The sequence below is a fragment of the Brienomyrus brachyistius genome, chromosome 9 (genome assembly GCF_023856365.1).
Source record: "Brienomyrus brachyistius isolate T26 chromosome 9, BBRACH_0.4, whole genome shotgun sequence".
NCBI lineage: Eukaryota > Metazoa > Chordata > Actinopteri > Osteoglossiformes > Mormyridae > Brienomyrus > Brienomyrus brachyistius.
In genome coordinates, this window is record NC_064541.1 from 29,698,606 (window position 1) to 29,716,415 (window position 17,810).

A 17,810-nucleotide genomic window follows, 5' to 3' on the forward strand; every position below is an offset into this window, starting at 1 on the left:
TCTCCCCGGCTGCTCTCCCTGGCTGCGCTCCTTAGTTGCTCTCCCCGGCTGCTCTCCCCGGCTGCGCTCCTTGCCTGCTCTCTCCGGTTGCGCTCCCTGCCTGCTCTCCCCGGCTGCGCTCCTTGCCTGCTCTCCCCGGCTGCCCTCTCTGGCTGCGCTCCTTAGTTGCGCTCCCCGGCTGCGCTCCCTGCCTGCTCTCCCCGGCTGCGCTTCTTGGCTGCGCTCCTCTGCCACCTCGTGTCTACCAGGCCCGCATAGCCTTCCCAGCTTGGCCAGATGGCATCCCTGTGTGCCGATCTAATCACTAAACAACGGAGTGGGATTGCAGGCCTGGCCTGCTCGCGACCCACGGGCAAGAACACAAACAGCCAATCAGATGACATACATGGCTGTAAGCACAACATCCTGTTATTATGGGTTCAAATCCCGGTATATGTCCCTTTGGACTTAATCCAAGTACCTTATCTTTCCTTAGCTTAAAGTAATCACATTGGTAAACTAAAAATTTAGACGTGATATGTGTGGTTTATATTCTGCCTGACATCTGACTCAGTGTCTCCAGCTAAAATAGCTCACTCGGGGTGACATGTGACAGTGACAGTCTAGGCAGAGAAGACACTCTGGACAAATGCTTCAGCTAAGTGCCTAAATTTAAAGCTGTTATCCACCCAGCTTCACCTAAGCCCTGCTTAACTGCGTTCATAAAGATCCCAAAACGACACCTTCTGTGGAAGCTTTAAGAGCAGGTCATGGTCCAAACTGCTTTAACAAATATTCAGATAGTTAAACTGTAAGTGGAGTTACATAACGCTGATATATGATCGGCAACTTTTGGTACAAGTTAGAGAGAGGTTCCTGGAAGTGAGATGTAAATAACTAGCCCATAACCTGAACTTCTTAAAGCATGTATGAAAACAGACAGCTAGCAGCGGCTGAGATGTATGTAGGACAGGGGGTGGGGGTGGGGGTGGGGGTGGGGGCGGGGGGGGGGGGGGGGTGCAGCCACTTGGGTGTTAATGAAGGAATGGAGTCAGGTGAAATACAGAAAGAATTCACATTTACCCACAATGCACTGCCAATGCTGCCCTGCTTTATTCTGGGTGGAATTTGAGCTTCGCAAATTCTCCACTGATAATCAGATAAGGGTGAGATGGTTGAAGCCAGGTCAAAAAAAATGATACATCCCTATCAAGTGACTCGCCTTCAGTCAAGTCATAACTGGCCAGTATGCCACTGCACCGATCTTACCATCCCAGAAATGGTGGACCAACCGGCAACCACTAGACTAAAGTGATAGCTGTGCTCCTTGGTGCAGGAACAAAAACAGGAACAAAGCGGTATGGCAGGGAAACAAAGAGGAAAAGGTAGGGAAATGGCGGGCAAATGGCGAGCATGGAATGTGGCGTCTGTTTTGGTCCTGAACTGAGCCGGGTAGGTGGGGGGGGCTCTTATCCTCTTATTATCGCTCTCTATAGCTTTACCTGTATCATGACAAATGAGGGGCCCCGTTTTGTTCCTGGGGGGGTGGGGGTGGGGCTATCCTCTCTACAAATTCACAGTGAAACAAAATAATGTTCCACCTGAACTTTCGGTCCAACATTCATGATAGGACAGACATTACAGTGCTAAAGACAATTTATATGCAAAGGGAGACTGCTGTACTAGTATCAGTAATTTAAGGGCAGGAGAGACAGAGGGGGACTGGTACCTACATTTTCTACTTACCTCAACAGAACTAAGTGAACATAGCTGTTTCTCATTTAGCTAATCGCTACTGAAGGCTTATAGTTTTGTACGTTTTAGACAGTTGCCTGCCTTTGTTGGGAACGATTTTGGTCCCTTTTCAGAAGTTCTTGAGCCAACAAGCTACAGGCTAGTAGCTGTTCCCGGACAGTCCCCTCCTGGGACTGCTACGTTAGCAAGAATCCCTCAGAGTATGCTAAGGACAGGAAGCCTCACTGAGTCGACATCAGGTTGAACCCCATCTTTTATTTACCCATTGTTTACCCATCAGTGAACATTATGCGATCGCAGAAAGACATATCCGTACTACAAGAGATGCTTTGGGGACTCGACCCCACAACCTGTTGTCTCACTTTTCTTACCAGGCTGCACCTGTCACCATGCACTCTCTGGTTGTTTTAGTGAGCTATATGCCCAGGTCATGTGCCAGCACACTTCAGTCCCTGGCTGCTCTGACGGGAAGGGTGTGCCTACCATCTTCTGCCTCACATCTGGAGAATGTTTGTTAGCCCAGGCCAGAGAATTGTTTGTGAGGGCCAATTAGTGCCAGAGTCCTTCAGCATTGATCTCTGTTTTCCTGAAAGAGGGTAGTGGGGTGGGGGGGGGTCTGAGTATAGCTGGTTAGGCTTAAAAATCAATAGCCAGCCACAGACGCATATGCTGCCTTAATCTGCTGCAACACTGCCCTTCAGGATGATGGTGGAGACCTCTTATCCTCCAGAGTGATTAAAATAAAAAATTAAAGCATCGATGATTTTATCGTTCAAGTGGCTCATGACACTTTTTTCCACATTTTGACTGTCGACCAAACCGATCACCTTTATTGAAGTTCTTATAGCAGATTTCTTCCTGAGAAGTTGTTTAACTCCAAAGTCACCTGAGGGCCATCACGTTGTGGACCCGCTCCTCGATGACGTGATGGAGAACCTGAGACCCCCGTGCGGACCCATGACTCGTTGTGCGTCTTCCCTCGGAGCAGCACCCAGAGACAGGCAGGGCCCAACCCCAGCCCACACACACAAGCCAGGAATATGCGCACACACACAAACAGGCACGCACACACAGGAAGTGGGCCTGGTCAATCATCCCACTCTGGCTATATTTAGAGGTTGGGAGGGATGTAAGTACTCTCAAAGCCTGACAGGGAGGCTAGGTCAGAGCCGGGAGGGCGGGGGGCAGCAGGGGGGAGCATAAAACAACAGTGACTTGCCCCAAATCCTTTAAAACCCTGTCATTCGGGAACTGAAAATATATTTTCAACATATATCCACTTAGCAGTGTGTAACTGTAGAATAAAAGCTCACAGAATAACAAGACATTCGCTGGATGTAAATCTGTCATGTGCCGCGTTACGGGTCTGTGTGCGAAGGCTCACTGTGCAGCTCCTGTCATTGACATAAGGTCAGAGTGGAGATGCAAAGATCTCGTCTTATTCTATGAACCTTCATCCCACATCCCCCCCCTGGGCACAGCTGAGTGGGCGGGGAAGAAAAAAAGAGAACAGCAACAGCAAACACTCCGCTGTAGGAAAACTGAAGGACAGAAGGGAAGTGTTTAGAGAGGCGGGAGGGCGCCCCCGCCCCCACCCTGTTCCTCTGCAGCGGGGTGAAAAGGGGGAGGGGTCCTCTTGGAGTAGCAAGAGTAAACAGGAAATGTGTGACATTCATGCCGGAACAGGGCTGACTGGAGAATTTAGATATTTCTCCCTCCTTAGTGGAATCCATAAACAGCACTCGCGACTCCTGGCAGAAGCGAAAGCGGCCTGTCGTTTCGACGTGCCGAAAATGTAAGAGCCCCCCCCCCCCCCCCCCCCCGTCTGTAGCAAAACATGTAGTACATCCGCCGCCCGACTCTGATAGGGAAGGCAGCGAGGCAGGCAAACACTTGCCCCAATGAGACAAACGAGGCAGCAAAACCATTATCGGCGAACCATCACAGGTACAGAGCATGCAGTGCGAGTGAAGCCTGCGTCACGCGTTCAGAGGCGGGTCACTGGAAGGACTCGGCTGGGATTCTGAGGCTAAACAGAAGCTTCTCAGCACAACAGCTTCTCAGCACAACAGGTCATTGATTTGCGGCTCTTTTGATAAAGTTATACTCTAGTTACTTTACTTATATACTTACACTGAACAAAAATATAAACGCAACACTTTTGTTTTTGCTCCCATTTTTCATGAGATGGACTTAAAGATCTACAATTCATTCCAGATACACAATATTACCATTTCTCTCAAACATTTCTCACAAATCAGTCTAAATGTGTGATAGTGAGCACTTCTGCTTTGCTGAGATAATCCATCCCACCTCACAGGTGTGCCACATCAAGATGCTGATCTGACATCATGGGTAGTGCACAGGTGTACCTTATACTGCCCACAATAAAAGGCCACCCTGGAATGTGCAGTTTTGTCTCACAGCAAAATGCCACAGATGCCACAAGCATTGAGGGAGCGTGCAATTGGCATGCTGACAGCAGGAATGTCAACCAGATCTGTTGCTCGTGCATTGAATGTTCATTTCTCAACCATAAGCCGTCTCCAAAGGCGTTTCAGAGAATATGGCAGTACATCCAACCGGCCTCACAACCGCAGACCACGTGTAACCACACCAGCCCAGGACCTCCACATCCAGCAGGTTCACCTCCAAGATCGTCTGAGACCAGCCACTCAGACAGATAATGCACGGCCCCATGTTGCAAGGATCTGTACACAGTTCTTGGAAGCTGAAAATGTCCCAGTTCTTGCATGGCCAGCATACTCACCGGACATGTCACCCGTTGAGCATGTTTGGGATGTGCTTGACCGGCGTATACGACAGCGTGTACCAGTTCCCACTAATATCCAACAACTTCGCACAGCCATTGAAGAGGAGTGGACCAACATTCCACAGGCCACAATTGACAATCTGATAAACTCTATGCGAAGAAGATGTGTTGCATTGCATGAGGCAAATGGTGGTCACACCAGATACTGACCGGTTCTGAGTCCCCAGACCCCCAATAAAGCAAAAAACTGCACATTCCAGGGTGGCCTTTTATTGTGGGCAGTATAAGGTACACCTGTGCACTACCCATGATGTCAGATCAGCATCTTGATGTGGCACACCTGTGAGGTGGGATGGATTATCTCAGCAAAGCAGAAGTGCTCACTATCACACATTTAGACTGATTTGTGAGAAATGTTTGAGAGAAATGGTAATATTGTGTATCTGGAATGAATTGTAGGTCTTTAAGTCCATCTCATGAAAAATGGGAGCAGAAACAAGAGTGTTGCGTTTATATTTTTGTTCAGTATACTTCATTTGACTAGATAATGACCATGTTACACCCTCTATACATGCGACTTCTTTGTGTTTTGTCGTTTTTCTGAAGGTGGGCACACTGGGTAGTCCTGTGGCTGGACCCCCTAATCCTGCCCACAGATCTCCCTTGGTATATTTTTCCAACCGGGAAATGGGGTTCAAACAAATTTCCGGGGGGCTCAAACCAATAATTTCACTAGAATAGAAGGTCCTTATTGTCATTGTAAACATTACAGTGAAATTGTGTCTACTGGTCTGTGTGCCTGGACTGGAGGTCTTGGCCAGCACTCATAACTGAAGGTTCAGGTCCCTGAAGCAATGTGGTGGTCAGAATTTTGGTACTGTTGCCAAGGTGATGATGGGGGCAGAGCTTGACCGTCTTGATCTTTGAAGAGAAACTCACTGCAGTCACTTCCAGGGCCTCGGGTGACGGGCGCACACGAGGTGAGCCACGTCTCAATCTGCGTCAGCTGCCTCGTCTGCGCTTCCGGCTCGGAAGGCCGATCGCAGCCGCTGACACCTGGCGAGCTCCGCCCCCTCCCACCAATCCGGCCCATTCAGCCGATTGTGCTGCCGCTTGGAGTGAAGACCTTTGAATCAGGGCGTCCCCACGACAACGGCAGCGAAAATGAGGATAGTGAAAAGGGGGGGGGGGGGGAACAGCTGTGAGCTGGTCGGTCATCCAGGTGAGATAGATAGATAGATAGATAGATAGATAGATAGATAGATAGATAGATAGATAGATAGATAGATAGATAGATAGAGAGGCTGGCTCATCAATTAAACATATAAAAAATAATTAAGAAAAAAAAATCTAACAAAAACTGCAGGCATTGTCCAAAAAATGGTTCTAAGGAGTAAGAGAGATTTCGGATGGATAGGTTTGTATAGATTTAACGTCATGAATAATTTGGCCTTTCTTACAGAGAGCAGATGTCTTTTTCCTGCTATCAAACACCCTCTTAAGAATGACAAATGAGTGACCCCCCCCCCCTACCCCCCCAAGTCTGAAAAGACTAAAAGAGTGGGGGTCATTTTTACTCTAAGTGGCAGTGAATTTGGTGGGGGTTGGGGGGGGGGGGGGAGTGGAGGCAGCTGAAGCAGCCCCCCCCTCCGCTAGCTCCGCCCCACCCCAGCAGACACCCCCCAGCAGACATGCAAACAGAGCGGCCCTCTCGAGGTGCAGGAGTGCCGCGGCTGTGCTTTCCGCGCCACCATGCTATTGTGTCTCTACACTTTCATAAATGATTCAGCACCACTCAAATATTGATATGGAAATCACGAGGGGGGAGACGCGATGGCGCGCGCACAGACCAATCGCCACCGTCGCGCTCCCTCTGTCATTAGCATTCATTCCCTCTCTCTCTCTTTCTTCCCAGTTTCTGTCTTTAGGCTTTATTCCAGTCTTTCTCCACCTTTCCCATCCGCACACGCTTCCTGCCGAGCTTCACAGGGAGCCGCACCACGCACCGCTCCGGCAGCTTTCAGAGGCGCCATTTTATTCATTACGTCCCCGCTGTTCCCAACCAAAACATTGCTGCTATTTATTTGTTCTTTACAGACACACCTAGGAGAAGAGGAAGTTTGGCAGGGGCCCGGGAACCTTGGAGACTAACGACACAACCTATGTGACCACATCGAGCAGAGCAGCATAAATAAATAAACGGGAGAGAGGTCACCCGCGGACGGGAATCAGGCGGAAAGGGAACCTTCTGGAAAGCTGTGGTGTACTGATTTGCGCAGGGAAAGTGTCCAACTGCAGCAGGTACCTGTCTGTAAACGACTAGTAATTGTGCATTTCTCATGTAGGACAGCTTCCCCTCACTCCACACATATATGTGGAGTCCTGATTCTCCACAATGGTCCCAAGCCACTTCAGGGAAAGAGTGGTCCAAATGGAACATGTGACAGTCGGAATCAATCCCCCCTCACACTGCTGAGAATGCTGTAGAAGAGGTGCACTAGCTGGCAGGTCCTCTATCTGGGATGTACCGATGTTGCTCGGCATCACTTTTTACGGATTACAGAATGTAAAAAGCAGGGCGATCCGCTTGGATGACATTCAGCACTTTTCTCTAGCGAAGCCTCCGGTAACCTTTCCCTGGGTCTGTGACTTTGTACCGTGACAGACGAGTCAAAAACCCCCAGTGGCCAATGTATAGCTTAGCAGTGCAGAGAATGAAAATTCTCAGACTGAAGCTGCTCTATATCCGACTTTCCCACAGCTGCTGGGAACATACCTTTCCGCCTCTGGATTTGGCAATCCTTGCTGATTTTATGCTCAATAATCATAATATTAGAGTCAGTACACTAATTCCTGGGATTGTTGTAGTGGTGGATATAATTGCACCAACATGACTTAGCAATTAGCGCCTTAGCCTCACAGCTACACAGGGGTTGGTTTGTCCCTTGCTCAGTGTTTGCGGAGTTTGTGTGTTTTCTGCAGGCTTCCTTCAGGTACTCCACTTTCCTCCTGTACCCCAAAATTCCTTGTGGTTTGGTGAGCCGGTGCCTGACGATGGACTGGCATCTTTCACATCCGCCTCGGTGCCCGTGCTACCGAGCCTACCGGCTCACGCTCAACCTGAACTGCATAAGCGGTTATGGAAGATGGATAAAGAGATTATTCACTTACGTGGGGCTGAGAGCAGCTGAAGTAGCCATAACAAGGAAAACAATACTGTACAATGTGTCATTTTATCCTCAGAAGGACAGGCGTCCGTTGCAATAAACAGAGATTGACTTTAATTATTATTGTCGCAAGTTATGTGTGACGTTAAATATCTGAGTTTTCCCTTACAAAAGAAGGAGCTGAGAAGGAGGGCGGAGTGGTTAGCGGTCGGTCCAACGGCAGAAGGTGCGGTGACAGGAGCAGCTGTGGCACGCCATACATGACCCCCCCCCCAGTCACACACAGGCACAGCTACATTAGATGGCAATTGTAGAGGATGGGGGGGGGGCAGCTCCAGCTGACACACGAGGTTGTACCAGTCACATGCTGCCCAGCACTGATGCCTGATGTATCCTCGGCTGCTCCAATGGAAAGAAAACGTAAACAATGACCCACCTCAAGTGAATCGGCTTAAGGGGTCTTGGTGGGTGGGGTGGGGGGGTGAGACAGAAGGCCGCTAATCACTCCTCTCTCCTCTTCCTGACTTGAATTGTCGTGCTTCAGTAGAGCTTCCTGAAATGTCTGAGTGGATCGTGAGACAATGGGGAGAGGCAAAGGACTCCTGCTTTTATTGATCTGAAAGCTAATGCTCTGACCCAGCCCTCTGGCCGTGGTTCTCGGGACTTGACACCCAGAAATGTGCCGATCCAGACCTGGGGAAACATGCTGTCGCACCCACTAGGAAAGGACTCGTTCAGATTTTTTCACAGATATATCCAGGTTGGATAGAAACATAGAAAAAGATGCATAAGTGTCTATAGCTAAAAGTGATATTAAAAATCAAAAATGATCAATATTCCCAATATATCCTACTCCAATTTATAGAAAAATCTAGGGGAAAAAACTGAATGAGGGCAAATGTCATACAAGTTAATGGTAACAGAGTGTTTTTTTTTTTTTTTTCAATTTTTTCAATTCTCATGTTCTCTCCTGTGAACACTTTGTAGAACTTTGACCTCGGCGTGCTCTGCAAAGAATGCAAGCTAAATGATTTTTGGAATAGATCTATTCTGTCAAGCGAGAACGTCCAGTATGTTCTCTTTGTTCCTGAACCATGTTCTCTTCTTCCCCTGGTGCCTAGTTAGCCGTTCTGCTGTATTGTCCTCTGTGGGCTTGGCTGACTGCCTGAATCAAATACTTGTCGAGGTACGAAGATCTGTTCTCCTTCCTTACTGCGATTAAATCAAGTTAGACGTCATTTTAAAGGCTCCTTCTTACTTCATAGGCAGCTTTTTTCATCTGTGTAATTTGCTGCCGGGATCTTAAAATAACCTCGGTGACAAAGTACAGAACTCTACAACTATGACAGCATTTGTTTCTGACATTCACCCTAAGCCCTTTAGACCTGAGCTGATCTTACTGTTTCTTTTAAATAATCCTATTGTGAAAGCCAGCGTGGTACCGCCTTAGCAAACAGCGCTTCCCGTGCCTCACAAATACGGTGGTAAATGTCTTATTTTTAACATTGTAAATAGCTATCGTGTGCTTTCATCTGCATTCCAGAAATCGTATAGAATCGGTTTAAGTCGTCAGCTTTCCATAGGATTTCTTCTGTCATAAAATATCAACACAGTTGATGTTCTGAATTTTCCTAACTCTGCAAAATGCAATATCCGGTGTTCTGCATGGCTCAGTTCCAAGGCTAATGATCTTTTCATTCTATAGTCCGCTGCTTAAAATTAGCATCCACAGGACACGACTCACCTTCACAAACATGTGGCTGATAGGAAACTTTATCCGGTTATTAAATCAGATTAGACATTCTGCAGCTAAAACTGTCCTTTAACTTCAGTTACACCACTGAACCACACTGACCAGAATCTCTTCCAAGCGTCATATTGTCCTGAGTGTGCCGTATCTCTTGGAATCATTTGAAAGATTTCGACTTTCCACATCGGCTGCCCTTTTTCTGGAATAGCACCTAATTGCTGCCATACTGTCTATTCAGAAAAATTTCCGGCACCCTACACAGTATTTTAAAATGTGTGTGGATCCTCATGCAGAGGAAGATCTCCTGGGACACCGATGAAGGAGCCTCTGTCTGAGTATTTTGCAACGTTGCTGGTAAAGACCCCAATGCGCCAGCAGTCAACACGAAAGTCCACCACAGGGATCGGAGGGCAGGCAACCCTCAGAATAAACTCAGACGCCATGCCATCAGAAATGCTCCAGGACATCAGCAGAGATGCTGCCCAGGGCCTTGATCCCTGGTGATAATGTCATCATTGCGTACCCGGTTATTTTCCCTATGAAGGTGTCAGAAGTTAAAGCAGCCATGATCCACGTTAGCAGTTATGAAACGGTCACTGCAGGTTGGATAGTGATGTCTTTGTCATGTTACTGCCACATCTACCCCCTCCATCTCTGGTCATCCTCCTTACTCCGTCCACATTGTCTCTTCTGCTTCTTCCTCTCTTCCTCATCCCCTTTTCCCCAACCCATCTCAAAGCTCACGGAGTACAAAACTCCTCGGCCTGCACCGCTGCACTAGACAACAACTTCGGTTTAGCTTAATCGGAGACGCTTCCCTTCCAACAGGACTTACGTAACTCACAGTAAAATACAGATTTTTTCCCCAGAAGTGCCGGTAACTGGCTCTAGGGAAGAAGAGTGAGTTTTACTTGTGGATCTTCAAGCGGAAACAACCTGGAGCAGCAGAGCACAGGGTACATGCTGCCCATTCGCCATCACACACCTATGGACACAGCAACACTCTTCCACACAGATGCCGCTCGTTCCATAACGACGATGTAATGATTGTCCGGCTCTGCTGCATCTCGTCATGCTCACAGCCTCCCCTCTCTGCCTAGTGTTTTGTCATTGTTCACTCGCAGGACACTTACACCCTGCACCTCAGGCAACAATGGGCAAATTAATCAATTTTTCAGTTCCAGGAATAAATCTTAGGCGATTTAAACTTTGTTTCTTCTACCCAATTTTTATATTAACTTAAGGACCATGAAATATTTAGATCTGTCACATAGCAGTTTCTTCAATATATGAATGTATTTGATATATCCAATTCATTATTGTTTTTTTTTTAGATATATTAAACATGTTTTGTAGCTAGGGAAGGTAATTTAACTCCTGTTTTGAAGGGTAGCTGTGAGAATTGCGATCGTGTTTCACCGCTCATTCACTCCTGATCAAGTGCTTTTCCATGACAAACAGTCTCATTACAGGCTTCCTTTAACTGGCCCCCGTAGAGCAGGAAAAGCCCCACAGCAGCAGTGGCAGCGACACCCCGGCCCGTGGCTCCCAAAGTGCCGCATGCTTCCTCAATTCCAGCAGCCTGTTCTCCCCTCAGCCACGCCTCCTGTTTTGAGCCCCCCCATGGTTTGGGCAAGGCGACATCAGCCTGCTGGGCCCAGGTGACTCGTCAGACACGCCCGCGTCTGCAGGCTGCTTTGCACGGGTTCCGGGCGTGACAAGGATGGAATGCAGCGCGTGCACCCCTAGCCGCACCCCTAGCCGCACCCCGAGCCGCACCCCTTGGCCCAGACGCCCCGCTGTGTCTGTCTACAGACTGGATGCCTTTTCTTGGGGCCTCGTGTTGATTCTTCTCCTGGAGTGGCGGAGGGGTGTGGGGGGGGGGATGTACGGGTCTGCCTCATTAAAAGAAAAAAGTGAATTTTTCTGAAGTGAGTTTTATTTTTGATCTATAATTACTTCAATGCTTACATTTCCTCCTTAAACTAATGTCCACCTGGATTTCCCGCCATATATTTTACTCGTAATATACAGAGATGGTGGGCGTATTTACTCTTCCTTCTTTAGCCTCGCAGCTTCTTCAGCTGCTTATCCAGCACATGGTCGTAGTGAGCCTAGAGCCCGTCCCAGGAATCTCAGGGACAGGGAACACGCTGGACAGGATGTCACACCATCGCAGGGCGCACATTCTCCCACCACTGAAAATTTGGAAACACAAATTGACATAACTGCTTGTTTTTGGGATGCAAGAGGAGAGCGGGTCTCCACAAGAGAGGAGCCCATACAGCATGAGCAGAGCATGTGCCCCCCCCCCCCCACATGCAAAGCCGTAGGACCTGCGACGCAGGGCATGCGGCGACCGCACGCACGGGACCTGTACTGCACGGCATGTGGCCCCCCACACACACAGGCGCAGGACCTGCATCACAGGGCATGCAGCCCCACACGCACAGGTGCAGAACCTGCGCCACAGGGTGGGGCCTGGCTGTTGCACTCATGCCTCGGTGCTGTACCCTTAGCCACCAAGCCAACGCAAAGCCTTAGTTATACATATCTGTGACAAATCTGTGACATGTCTGTGCACATTGTTGAAAAATATGAGGACAGATGATTTCAGGTAATTTTCTTATTGACTATTTTTTATGACACGGGGTGTAGATGTCCCAAGGGGGGTGGGGGGGGGTGGGGTTTAGGTGATGAGTCACCGGCGCCTAATTACCAGCGATATGAAGGGGGCTCCTGTTTATTCTCCTGAGACCTTTCACACTCTAACACCCACTTTGACGTCCTCTGTGTTCCCTTTGAACCCAGGAGAAAACGACTGCCTTTAATTTCCGATCCTCTTCCGTTTCGTTAATCCCAGCTACACTCCCGTGTCCAAATAAATTCCCCATTCCCTCCCCCAGCCCACACCCTGTGTATCTCTACTCGCCATCCTGACCTGAGCATCTGTGACAGATATGATCCCGGAATATGCCAGTTTATTGCTGTATTGGAAGGTGGCAGGCAAACTTGCGGCAGGAAGGCTAAAGGCTGTTATAGCGCCGAGCCTCGATTGCAAAGCGCCAAGTAACGAGCCTGACACACAGTCACATATGAACGAGGCCAAATTTGCGGGGGCTTTCTGTCAAGCCTGGCTTTACTGTAATTACTGATCCTTAACCCCAAACCACCAAAACTCAAAAAAAAAACAAAAAACGTATGAAAATTGATAACGTTTCTTTGAGCAACAAAAAAGGAAATGTCGTTTGGGGGTGTCCCCACAGTATTCTCTGGAGAACGTACACTTTCACATAGACACCCACAGATACACAGGCACACAGTTTGTAATTATATCTTTGTGGGGACTCTCCATTCATTTCTTTGGGGAAAACTCTAACATGACAGCCTTAACCCACGCCCAGCTCTAAGCATAACCATAAGTAACCAAACAAAATAGCATTTATATATATTTTTTATTTTATCTTTGTGGTGACCTGAAAAAGTGTCCCCACATCCTTACAATAACAGGTTTTTATTACATTGTATTGCACACAATGTAGTACAAACATAATCCAGACACACACACACCCACACACACACACTCAGGGTAAAGGCCAATCCTCCATCTACTTTGCATACTGCATTGGGTGGAATCATGCTGAGCTAGAGATAAGACAAAGGGGCCCCTGCCCAAACTGCGATTCCCCCCCCCAACCCAGAACAGCATGCCCCTTGCTATCAGAGAGCGTAGGCTATCTGGCTGACTTGGGGATGAAAACCTGTGGTAATGGGGTGGGGGGGGTGGGATGTGAGGCATCCCTCCCATATTTGAGAGCCCAGACGCCCGTCCCTCATCCCCGGATGCCAATCACATCCTACGTCTCCCACACCCTCCTGGGGACAATGACACTGGCATGTGGGTGACAGGGAAAAACAGGACACAGGGACTGCAGCTGCAGCTGGGGGGGGGGGGGGTCATCACCCACCATGACTCGGCTGTCCCTGAACATCCCGCGTGCATATGGGGGTGGGTGGTCACACAAGCGAAAACATGCAGAGATGGACTCAGGCAGACTTGGCCATGATTTATTTGACGTGATTTCCCCCAAGCCCCCCTCCAATGTGTCTCCTACGTCGGCATTCATTGCCGGGAAACATCAGCGTGTCTGGTAATCTTTCATACGTGGCGCTGCTAGAATCGTCGAATTGTTAGAAGCCGCAATAAACAGCAAAAAAGATGATTAATATTCCTCGACAGATGAAAGGGAATGAAGCAATATCTTTGTGAAGCCAATCTGAGATATATTTACATTTTAAATGTGTTGATTGAGATTCAGGGGGACAATGGTGGAGTCGGCCTTCATCTCAGGGCACACCTGCCTTTGTTCCGATCCCATCCTGCTCCTCAACCTGGACAAAGAGCAGAGGAGATACATTTGCATGGTCAAGCCAACATGCGCCTACACGTGTCCCTGTAAGATGATACAAGGGTTAGTTCAGCAAACAAGGGAGGGAGCTTCAGCCAAGGTGCACGCAGGACACGACAGGACGCCCGTGGAGGCCCAGGACACCAGAGCGCCTGCCTGGGCACCGGCAAAACAAGCGCAAATGCTGCCACATGATATCCCCACAAATCCTGCCGTTAGCCTAGTGCTGCTAACACACCCCCTTGGTCTGAAGTCCATTCGCACCGAGCGCTGCATTTCGTTTGAGGGATGACCCTCCCCTCCCCCGAGGCTGCGATCGCGGAGATATCTCGAACGAAGGTTATCTTCCTGCGCAGCTGCCCCTATATACAGGTAGCACGACCGCGGCTAATTCACCGGCATTGAATAAGGCCTGTCGCATCACGTGGCTGAGCAGAGGAGCCGTGTGTGTGCGTGTGAGTGGGCCGATGGACACCCCGGGGGGTGAGGCTTAGGGACCACGTGACCGCCACCTGGATGGACTTGCCGGAGAGGCCATCAGCCCCGCTGCGGCGTGCGTATCAGGAGCTGCCAGCCAGCTGAAGCACACTGAGCCCCACGGAACCATCTGATTCATTTTGCCCCACCTCGTGCTGGGATGCTCGGTAATCAAGCCAGGCGCTGCCCACGGCTCCCCCATACCACCATGCCCCACATTTTCCACCCATCCCCCCCCCTCCACATAAATGTGCGACAGAGTTGCTGCTAATTATTCAAGTGCTGCCACCTCACTGGGCTGGCAGGCAATAAATGATTCATGGGCCATCCTTAATGTCAGCACTCTTGCGGCCCACCTCGCAGGCTGCCTCACACCCCCCGCTCCCCCCCCCCCCCCAGCGCACATGCCCGTCTTCATCCGCTCCGGATGCCTGACTTCCAGGTCACGCTGGCAGACAGACAGGAGGTAAATGCTGGCAAGTGCGAGTCTCTAGCCCTCAGAGCAGGCCCCGTGCGGGTTCTCCTCACCCTGAAAGGACCTCTGGCTTTGGGGATGGCAGTGGAAGTTAATAGCTTTCTGAACATTAAGATGCCACGACATGGACAGCATAGCCCTTATTGTATTTATCCAGCTTCCAATATCTTCATTCAGTATAGGGTGACGGGGGGGGTCTGGAACCAGCGCCAGGCAGGATAGAGCACAAGGGAGGATGGGATGCCAGCGCATCAAGTGGACAGACACACGCATACACACTCTACAGGCAATTCAGAAGTGCCAGTTTATCTGAAGCCGTGTCTTTGGACAGCAATAGGACATTGGAGAACCCTCATGCATAACATGATGAAAACATCCATAGTCCATTCACACAGAACAGGTGGGGATTCAAACCAACAACCCAGTGAGCCACCATGACACCCACAAATATGTTCTTATATGTTTAGAATGTCTGTCCAACACAACTTGTAGTCTTCATGGTCTACACCAGCTATCCTTCTCCCCTACCTGCACATTGATGCAGTACCTTCAATGCCTGTCTGTGTCTCCAGTAGAGCCCCGTTTGATTCAAGAAATCACCGACTACGGTTTTACTTTGGGCCAAAGTTCATTCATATTTGTAACAGTGAGCTCTCACTCGTTACTTATACGAAACTTGGAACTTCCACGAGGGTGTTTCCACAGTAACGCAGAACCTCCACTCGGAAGTCTGAAGGGACCCCCTTCAAGAATCATTGAACCTTAAACTGTTTGATATGTTTTTATAAAGTAAGGCACCACCTCACAGACATTTTGGTGTGCTTATGCGTAATGAGAGAACAGTACTTATCATATGAATTTCAGTCAAAATTCCTTCGTATCATCACAAGGTCCAAAGCTTTCGTGCAAGAAATATCGTGTTCGAGCAGTTAGGTCTAGCTATCTGTAACACCTGTAAATGTCGGCTCTTTAGGCGTGATTGAGTGCGGCTTTAGTCCATTAGAGAATGATAGGGAAGTCAAAGCAGGAAATAAGCGGAGAAACCTTTGAAGGTCAAAGACCTTTGCAGAGACCGTCTATACATCGACACAGATCGCTATGACAACAATGTGTTGACCTGGCTTAATGGTGCTTCCTTTAATCGCTGTGCAGTTTGCAGCCCATGCGACTGACTGCTGCAGGTGCTCCCACGGGAGCCGGGGTGAAAAATACTATCGCAATAACGATAACACATAATTAGCAGCCATTTGGCAGGGACAAAGTGAAGAGATCACAGCTGTTTACTGTGTTTCAGCATTAAGCACGTTAACAATTGTACCGGCAAACCCCAAACCAATGCCATTTATAATCTTAGAGCCATTATAAACCTAACCTTTCCTCTAGCTGTGATCCAAAGTTGCCCTCACTGCCTGCTTTGCCTCGCCTCCCAGCCGTAGCCCCCGCCCCCTGGTTGTCGTGGGGACCAATGACAAGGCCTCAGAGCCTTTGGGGTAAGAGTCCAGGGGGGCAGCGTGACACAGCAGTAGGGCTCAGGTGGCCCAGAAAGCACAGCTGTCTTCTGCCTGCAGGGTGACATTTCTCGTTAACGATTCATGACATCAGAAACTGGCTGTGATGCATTAGGGCGAGCTAACCGCTCGACCGCCACAGACCACAGTGAAACTTCAACATAAAGAAGAGCCCTACTTTCACATACAGACTGGACTAGAAAGATTTCCGAGTTAATAAAGGGATTATAATTATTAAATTGCCATCTATCCATCTTCTAATCACGTAGGCAGTACAGGGCGATGACTCAGCAAACACGGAACATCAAGTAACATTAGTCTAGGGTTCTCAGGTGGTTAGTGTCACAAAAACCCTCCATTTTAGAGAATGTTAGCTGTAACGTTCCAGTAACCAAAAATTGTTTTCCTCACTGCGTGTTTTTGGAAAACAGAGAATCTCATACACACGCGTAGCAGATGTGGGACCGTAATTTCAGAGGGGTTGGGGTCACAATACTGTGCTGCCTATTACATGGACATCACATTAATATGTATTTTTTGCACTTACAATCTCAGTTGATACAGGAACAAAAAGGACTAAATTTATAGGTGGTTGGACTTTTCAAAATGCAAAAAAGTCAACCAAAAATTTTCACTTGAGGATTTCCGATCTCCGCTACACACACTCACAGTGAAGGCAGGAGATAGGTCATGCAGGGAGGGAGTCACAAAAAGCAAACCGAAGAGAGAAGGGAATCCGCTGTCATATTAAAAATCAAAGACAGAAAGAGAAGCCAGCCTTATTTATGAGTGAGCGTGATTTCCTGGGTAATTTCACTATGGTTACAGGACTTATTCAAACAGCCCCCAAGTGGGAGGGGCTTCCCTGGCGAAGTGACCCCTCCCCCTTTTTTACCAGGACCGGAGGAATTTACCATCACAATACCATGGTGCCGTATCGATCACTGAGTTCAGCTGAAGCCGAGCAGCCGTGGTGGGGGATGGGGGCTGGGGGCTGGGGGCTGTTTTTGCCTGATTGATTGCTCTGTTTCCCAAGTCCGTAAACACACAGGGCCTCATCCTTTTATTCTTTTATATCTGCCCTGGCAAGTAAAGGTCCTTCTCACTATTTAGCTCTGAGCTCAGTTAACCCAGAGCAAGGTGCTTATGCACCAACAACAAACACCATCAAAAACGCAACTACAGCTTTCTGTGTAAACTCTGGTGAAAGTCCAGGGCTGTTTCTAAGGGAAATTAGTGGGGAATCCCGCCCTCAGTATGCTGCACAGAAATGGTCGTCTCAAACCCTGCAGATACTTCACCCACGGCAACCCCCCCCGGGACAGAAAGTGGGTGGCAGGCTGCCCCGATGGCAGAGCGGCTGCCCAGCTCCTCCTCGTAACGCTCGGCGTGAAATTAGGAACCAGGTGACGCTTTCGTTAGCGGTTCGGAGAGTAACTGTTTATTGGAAACCCAACGTCAACCAGACACACGTTGCTACTAAAGGTGATGGCCTGCTAGCCTCCCGGAACAGATTG

At 48.9% G+C, this 17,810-nt stretch overlaps 1 long non-coding RNA gene across 2 annotated transcripts; it reads left to right on the forward strand.

Moving 5' to 3' along the window:
• Nucleotides 1-1,221: 1,221 nt before the first annotated feature.
• On the forward strand, nucleotides 1,222-11,276 carry LOC125749545 (uncharacterized). Of its 2 annotated transcripts, none has more exons than XR_007399949.1 (3): nucleotides 1,222-1,364; nucleotides 6,605-10,380; nucleotides 10,886-11,276. It is a non-coding gene; the product is annotated as an uncharacterized LOC125749545 (long non-coding RNA). The 2 variants fall into 2 exon arrangements; XR_007399950.1 differs by having other exon boundaries at nucleotides 10,897-11,276.
• Nucleotides 11,277-17,810: the final 6,534 nt, after the last annotated feature.